Below are 9012 nucleotides of genomic sequence, written 5' to 3'. Positions count from 1 at the left end.
ATCCATAAGTGTTGTAGTTTACTACAAAGCACAAGCTGAAGAAATCCAAGGGCCGGTCAATTAAATGACCCGACATTATATGTAATAGGGCGGCTCTTCGAAAATAGTCAATTCTTCCGAGCTGCCTTAAAAACCCCAATCATTTAACACTGGTTATGATAAACCATGATGAAAATCCAGCCAAATTGGCTATTCAAAGATTTATTTGCACCTGCAAGAATTTATGCTTTGACCCGGTTTGAAGACCGGCATGATATGTATGTATGATGCATGATGCAATGCAAGATGATGCATATATATGACAGAATAGTGCTGGTTTATGAGATTTGAATCTTACTTCAGTGAAACTAGCTTGATAGCCACTGGTTTATCATCGCTCTCTGTAAGCCGGCCCTCACTACCCAATCAATGTTTTAACCTGGAAGTCTGGGTCCAAATGGATTGACTTATCGAGAGTACACAGGGTTCGGAATAGCATCATGCAGATAGGCAGGTTTAACCAAGTTTCAAAGAAGGCGGCTTAATAGCCCATGGAATATCCTCGCTTTCTGTATGCCGACACTCACGACCAATCGATGTTTTAACCTGGATAGCTCAGGGTCCAACTGGATTGACATATCGAGAGTACACGGGATTCGGAGTAGCATCATGCAAACAGGAAGGTTTGACCAAGAAGGTGGCTTAATGGTCCATGGAGTATCCTCGCTTTCTGTAAGCCCGCTCCCACATGACCAAATCGATGTTTTAACCCGGATAAGTTGAGGGTCCATATGGATTGACTTATCATGAAACAGAGTACAAGGGGTTCGGGGTAGCATCATGCAGACAGGCAGGTTTAACCATGAATTCTTGCCATTAAGCCGGGCACCCATGTTTGAACTGTGCATCGTGGCGACTCGTCCTCTTGGGCGACTTTAAAATACCTGCCAATGAAGCAAGGCACCCATGTTTGAACGGTGCGTCATGGCGACTCGTCCTCTTGGGCGACTTTAAAATACCTACCAATGAAGCAGGGCACCTTTGTTTGAACGGCGCATCATGGCGACTCGTCCTCTTGGACGACTTCAAAATGCATGCCAATGAAGCAGAAGCCCTCGGGGTCGGGTTATCTTGCCTGCCCCCTCTCCGAGATATGAAACAACTTTCTGTAATGAAGAATTCCACTGCATAAAAATATTGCAGGACAAAGTAATTGTTCTTGAATAAATAACATGTACTAAAAAGTAGATAAGATGAATAACACCTGATGTGTTTTTCACGGATGAGCGTGAGAAATTCTTCTGACATATTTTATATAAAGCAAGCAATGGGGGCGGCGGCTTGCGCATGTTTGTTTTGGCGGCTCACATATGCAAGAACTGCACCGGCGGGTTGAGTTGAATGCAAGAGTTGTTTGTCGATTTTGTACGGACTCGAGAATCGGTCGCGGCGTTGGTAAGCTGCCACAGATAGTGAGTCGAGAGTGGCATTCCTTTGCCCCAAACTTCGTACTCGCAATATAACACCACCTTTATAATGATTAATTGTCCTGCACATAAAAATGCTCTAGGCCAAAGTAATTGTCTTTGGATAAATAATGTGTATGAAAATAAAGATTGGAGAGATAGCACGTGACGTTTCATCAAATCGGCTAGTTTTGTAGACTGGTTAGATTAGTAATACGCAACACCACCAATATGGATAGTCATCGCAGAAGATTGTCCTCATGCCGTCGATGTGCTAATTGATCCATCGTTTTATGCTTGACGTGTAGTATTCTCCTATTTTTATTGGCGTAGCACCTGGTGTTGTAGTCTTCTTTGGAATAATTCGTATGTAAGACTTGTGCCTGATATTCTTACGATTTTCTTGGTCCCAAGCCATACGGGTTCTTCTTGGCCCAGTCCCACTCGTCCCTGCACATCTCGTTGATCCCGTATTTGGCCTTCCAATCGAGCTCCTGATCAGCCTTGGCGGTGGACGTGCACCTGCTCCGAATCGCCCAGCCTCGTGGGGCACATCTTCACCGGAATTTTTGCCTCTAGTACCGTCGTCCCGCGCCCCGTCCATGCAACACCATCGACGTCAAGGGTGGCGCGCATAGAGCTTGTCAAATCACCGTGGAGCAGCCGTCGGCGAGGTCCACGACGTGGATGTAGTCCCCGGTGGTGGTGCCATCGTGGGTGTGGTAATCGTGGCCGTAGACATTGAACTCAGGGTGGCGGCCGACGACCATTGTTGGATGTAGGGGAGCAAGTTGTTGGGGATGCGCTTGGGGTCCTCCCCATTGTCGCCGCTCTGTGGTAGATGCCGATGGGGTTGAAGTAGCATTTCAGGATTGTCCTCCACTCCGAATTCGCGTGCTGGTAGTTGCGCAACATCTTCTTGAGGTACAGCTCGATCCTGTCGTACATGTTGAGGAGGTGATCGACGGGGAGCAAGGGGTCCATCCGCTTGGCCTCTGACTCGGACACGAGATTGGCTCGGAGTGAGTTGACTTGAAATGAACGCGGCAGGGCTGACTCGGATCAAGACCGCGGTCATATCCGCCTCCGGATCATGGCGTGTACCTCCATTTCTTTTTTTATTGACAAGATCTTTACGTGGAACACCTCGCTCGTCTTGAAGTTCCTTGTTTCTTTCGTCCCTCATGTAGTATATGGAGATTTAAAAACTGGTTTGGAGATGCCTTCACGTGAGACTAGTACTCCCTCTAGTCTAATCTCTTATGCGTCAACATTTGTCTTTGAAATAAAAAATCGTCCTGCATAAAATTTTTAAAAACCAAAATAAATGTTCTCATAAAAAATAATATGCGCTAAGGAATTATATGAAACTGATAACACATGATTTTTTTTCTTTGTCGGATGAACGCGGGCATTAGCGCTGGATAATGTTTGAACAAATCATGACGACAAATGTAGTAACCCAGCTCCATACAAACAATGACAGACCCAGGTAGGATTACGACTGAACGCAGATGCAAATAGGGCCGGCAAGCGGGGCGGGCTGGCAGCAACAAGGAATAGACCAGGGTGTGGCGGCAGAGGTTGGGCACGGGGGCGGCTCATGCGTAGGCGGCTTGCCGCGAAGCGTGCCCGCGTGGGCTATTGCAGCCAGCGGTTGCGACGGGTCGAAGTCGACCGAGTTCGTGTCGGCTGTTAGATAAAACGAGATCAACAAGACACGAGAGACACAGATTTTTACGTGGAAACCCTTACGGGAAAAAACCACGGACGCACGAAGGCGTAATCACTATGAGGAGGAGTATTACAAGCACGAGACGACATGCCGTCTTTATGTGCGACTACATGGAGTATATATGAGGGGGCAATACATGAGAGTCCTTGGAGGACAAGTAAACGAGTTGTACTCGTACGCGTCGGTACCAACGCAAAGGCCCACACCGTTTGTACTACGTCTAGTCCAATACGGTAGAATTTGGATCACAATTTAACAATCTTCACCTTGAGCCATATTCCCTCCAGTAGTCGAAGAAAGTGAATAACTCCATCCAAATCAGCTTAAACACCTTGTGCGTCAAAGTCCATAGGACTAGTGAAAAATACCAACTAAGCCTGAGCAAAGCTCAAACTTATTGGTAGGAACTGACTTTGTCATCATATCAGCTGGATTATCATGTGTACTTATCTTGCATACCTTCAAATCACCTTTAGCAACAACATCTCGAACATAGTGAAATCTGACATCAATGTGCTCTGTTCTCTCATGATACATTGGATTCTTTGTAAGATATAGCACTTTGAATGTCAGAAAATATGGTAGGGCAAGATGAATCTCCACAAAGCTCAGTGTACAAACCTCTCAACTAGATAGCTTCTTTGCATGCCTCAGAAATAGCAATATACTCGGCATCAGTAGTGGAACAAACCACAATAGACTGCAAAGTTGCTCTCCAACTCACAGCACAACGACCAATGGTGAAAACATAACCTGTGAGTGATCTTCTCTTATCCAAATCACCAGCAAAATCAGAATCAACAAAACCAACAAGTCCATCTCCAGTTTTCCCAAACTGTAAATAAGCATTAGAAGTACCTTGCACGTATCTGAAAATCCACTGAACTGCATTCCAATGCTCTTTTCCAGGATTAGCCATGTATCTACTAACAACACTCAGTGCATAAGATAAATCCGGACGAGAACAAACCATTGCATACATAAGTGAACCAACTGCACTGGAATAGGGAACTCTGGACATGTACTCAATATCTGCATCTAACTCAGGACATAAGACTGATGATAATTTGAAGTGTGCAGCTAACGGAGTACTTACCGGCTTGGCATTATGCATATTAAGACGACGAAGAACTTTATCAATATATCCCTTCTGACTGAGATATAATTTTCCAGACGGTCTATCTCTGGATATTTCCATGCCAAGTATTTTCTTTGCTGCACCCAAATCCTTCATCTCAAATTCATTACTCAATTGCTTCTTTAGTTCATCAATCTTTGACATGCTCTTTGCAGCAATTAACATATCATCAACATAAAGGAGCAAATAAATAGCTGAACCATTGACAGTTTTCAAATAAACACAGCTATCATAACTAGACCGATTGAAACCTTGAGAGAGCATAAAGGTGTCAATTCTCTTGTACCACTGTCGAGGGGATTGCTTCAATCCATAAAGAGATTTCTTTAACTTACAGACAAGCTTTTCTTTTCCAGGAATAACAAAACCTTCAGGTTGTTCCATATAAATATCCTCTTCTAATTCTCCATGTAAGAATGCAGTTTTAACATCCAATTTTTCAAGCTCAAAATTATTCATGGCAACAATACTAAGTAAAGTGCGAATAGAGCTATGCTTCACAACAGGAGAAAAGACTTCGTTATAGTCAATACCTGGAATTTGGCTATAACCTTTGGCAACCAACATTGCTTTATATCTTGCCTCATCATTAGGAGAAACACCTTCCTTTATTTTGAAAACCCACTTGCAACGAATAGGTTTCTTCTCTGTAGGTAATCTTACCAAATCCCAAGTGTCATTATTTTCAAGTGATTCCATCTCATCATGCATAGCTGTCATCCACTTATTACTATCACCAGAAATAATAGCCTCGGAATATGAAGAAGGCTCAGCATTACTTATAATTTCTTCTGCAACAGATAAAGCAAAAGAAACAATATTGCACTCCTCAATTAACCTTTCAGGTGCATTAATACCCCGCCTAACTCTGTCACGTGCGAGATTCCAACCGGGTGGAACAATAGACTGATTTGGAGTGACATGTTCATCATCAAAGACGGGTTCATCATGTGCATCAATATTTTCCTTATCAGAAGTATCACCTGAATCAATAACATGTTCCACCTGAATAGTAGGCTGCAGAACAGTAGACTGTTGTTCACTCTCAACAGGAACATTACTAGATGGAACATCATGTAACATAGCAGATTCATTGAAGATAACGTTTCTGCTAATAACAATCTTTTGTGTTTCAGGATTCCACAATTTAAAACCTTTAACACCAAATTTATAACCAAGAAAGATGCACTTAACAACAGTGGAATGGATGGTGAACGGTTGATGAGATAACAAGCAGTGGAAGCGGCCTCCGCCCAAAAACACCTATGCAAACCTGCATTGGACAACATGCAACGGGCTCTGGAAATAATGGTCCTGTTCATATGCTCAGCAACACCGTTTTGTTGAGGAGTATAAGGAACGGTGTGGTGTCTGACAATGCCTTCCGACTTGCAATAATTTCCAAATTGCTTAGAACAGAATTCCATACCATTATCGGTGCGAAGTATTTTTACCCTCTTTTCACTTTATCTCTCAATCATAATCTTCCACTCCTTAAAAGCTGAGAAAGCTTGCCATTTATGCTTCAAGAAATAAGGCCAAACCTTTCTCGAATAATCATAAATAATAGTCAACATGTAATTAGCACCACCTAGTGACTTTTTGCGAGATGGTCCCATAAATCAGAATGCACATAATCAAGAATACCTTCAGTTGTATGAGTGGAAGTGTTAAACTTCACCCTCTTGTGCTTGCCGAACATACAATGGTCACAAAATTTCAATTTTCTAGTTTGATATCCTTTAAGAAGACCTCTCTTATTTAACTCTGCCAAACCAAGTTCACTCATATGTCCAAGACGCATATGCCAAAGGTTAGAAGCATCACAATCAGAATTCTTTGAAATAACCCGAGTAGCATTACCTGAAACGGTAGAACCTCGAAGGTAATAAAGACCATTGGTCGAACTTAAGTCACCTTTCATCACAATGAGAGAACCTTTGGTGACCTTCAAAACGCTATCTCCACCTGAATACTTGTACCCCTTTGCATCAACGGCACTCACAGAGATAAGATTTCTCTTCATCTTCGGAATATACCGAACATCTGTCAAAATTCTGATTGTGCCATCAAACATCTTGATTCGAATGGAACCTATGCCTTCAATCTTGTATGGTGAATTATCAAAACCCCAAACTGAACCAGCGGCAGTAGTAGAATCAAAAGTAGTAAACCAGTCTCTATGCGGGCACATATGAAAAGTACACGCAGTGTCAAGTACCCACTCATCATTGGTCTCAGCACATCCAGCAATAACAACAAGAGCATCATCGGAACTTTCATCACGAGCAACATTAGCAGAATTTTCACCTTGTTTGTTACCTTTTAGTTTATACGTACCATTCCTCTTTTCCTTGTTCTGCAACTTGAAACATTCTGAGATGTCATGCTCATCTCTCTTGCAATACCTGCAAGACTGCTTCTTGTCTTTGGATTGCGACCGGCCTCTCTGGCCGTTCTTACTTTTGCCACGGTTTCCATTATGTGAGTTCTTCTCCTTTGTCCTGCCACGAACAGATAATCCCTCGGCTTGAGATGAACTAGAACCATCATGAGGCACCATTAATTTCATCTTCTCCTCAGAGTTCCAAGCTTCATAAACTTCATTAAGCGTGAGAGTGTCACGACTATATAATATGGTGTCCCGAAAATTGGTATAAGAACTTGGCAGTGAACAAAGTAACATTAAAGCAGTATCTTCTTCATCATACGTAACCTCCATTGCAGCTAGATCGGATATGATCTCTTTAAATTCTAAAATATGATTCAAAACATTACCTCCCTCGGGTAACCTGTGCATGAATAATTTTTGCTTCAGATGCATCTTGCTGGTGAGATCTTTTGTCATGCAAATCCCTTCCAGCTTTAACCATAGAGCGGCGGCAGTTTTCTCGCTCAAAACTTCCTGCAAAATATTATTATGCAAATGGAGTTGAATTTGTGACAAAGCCTTACGATCCCTTCTTTTCTCCTCAGCAGTCCAATCCTCAATTCTATTTTTCCCAAAACTGTCCAGTACATCATCATAGTCAGCCTGCGCCAACAACGCCCGCATCTTGACTTGCCATAGGGTAAACCTTGTGTCACGATCTAGCTGCGGAAGATCGTACTTCATGGATGCCATGAGTAGATAAATCTGGTAGTATTGGGCAGTGGATGCAGCAATTGGGGATGACAAAGTCAAACTAGTAACCAGCCTGCTCCTCCACGTGAGTAGTATTTTGTACTAGCTGCAGCCTTGGCCCTGTAGGGCTTCGATCTTCACGTGGTCAGCAACAACCACTTGAGGAAACCGAGGCGAGGGCGCGGAGCGAACAGGAATTGGGATCAGGGAACAACGGCTCGGCGACGTAGGAACAACTGCGGCCTCGGTACTCAGCGGATCGACGCACAACTACGGCCAAAACGACACAGCGGCAATTTGTGAGGCGGCCTAGCAGCGATTGAATCCCTGCTGAACTCGGCTTCTCGATGTGGTTTCGGATGGTCGCGTTGAACTCGGCTCGGATCAGCAGATCGCCCGACGCGTCGGCGATGCGGACAACCCTAGCTCGCCCGACACGGCGGCGATGCGGACAACCCTAGCTCTTGTCTCAAATCTCGTATGTGTAGAACCTCAGCTCTGATACCACTTGTTAGATAAAACGAGATCAACGAGACACGAGAGACACGGATTTTTACGTGGAAACCCTTACGGGAGAAAACCACGGACGCATGAAGGCGCAATCACTATGAGGAGGAGTATTACAAGCATGAGACGACATGCCGTCTTTAGGTGCGACTACGTGGAGTATATATGAGGGGCAATACATGAGAGTCCTTGGAGGACACGTAAACGAGTTGTACTCGTACGCGTCGGTACCAACGCAAAGGCCCACACCGCTTGTACTACGTCTAGTCCAATACGGTAGAATTTGGATCACAATTTAACAATCGGCCATGACACGGTGGCGGCAGAGGCGAACAACTGCAGAGGTTCGGGGCCGACTCGGACGTGGCGGGATGTTGAATCCGATTCAATGCGGGGGCGGCGGCTTGATACGCGATGGTGGCTTGATGCGCGATGGAGGGCATGGCGCGACAGGGCGGCTCGTGGAGTGAGGCGGCAGCCAGCGATGAGATGAGTAAGCTTTGAAGTGTGGTGCGGCGAGGTGAGGCCGCGGTCGAGGTGTAGCGAGGCGGTTGAGCCGGCCTCGGAGTGGTTGACGGCGCGCACAGGCGAGCCGAGGGGAGGCATTGTCGAGTCTGTTTCCGTATGCTCTTCCTAGTCGCGTTTCTGCTACTAAAAGAAGTATCTTATCTCTTGATCCAGCCTTAACGTGGAGTGGTAACACTGCATGTTTTGACTACGACAACTCATCTAATCTGGTCTCTGGAGTTTGACCCTGCTTTTCTTGATCTCATGAGGGCTAACACCCGGATCGCGATCCACCCTAGGTGCTCTTTTTTATCCTTTTATTCAACTCGTATTTGCTTGTATAAGCCGCTTCGAAGATGATTATGATTCTGGTCTTAAACCGATGAATTTGACTGTTCCTGGCCGGTTCTTCTTCATCCGATCGGTCGCAAGCTCCTTGATCCCTGAAGATCTTCCTCGAAAAACACAATACCACCGTACGATCTGCCCCACGGTGGGCGCCAACTGTCGTGGTTTTGTCACGGCAAATGTCCTCGTGCAAGGACTTAGGTGTGAG

General features: G+C 44.7%; 1 pseudogene; it reads right to left on the bottom strand.

Moving 5' to 3' along the window:
- Positions 1–1837: 1837 nt before the first annotated feature.
- LOC123441701 lies at positions 1838–2429 on the bottom strand (annotated as a pseudogene).
- Positions 2430–9012: the final 6583 nt, after the last annotated feature.

This window comes from Hordeum vulgare, chromosome 3H (assembly GCF_904849725.1).
Source record: "Hordeum vulgare subsp. vulgare chromosome 3H, MorexV3_pseudomolecules_assembly, whole genome shotgun sequence".
In the NCBI taxonomy this organism is placed as follows: Eukaryota; Viridiplantae; Streptophyta; class Magnoliopsida; order Poales; family Poaceae; genus Hordeum; species Hordeum vulgare.
The sequence above is the reverse complement of the archived record's forward strand: the minus strand, read 5'-3'. Positions and strand labels throughout refer to the sequence as shown.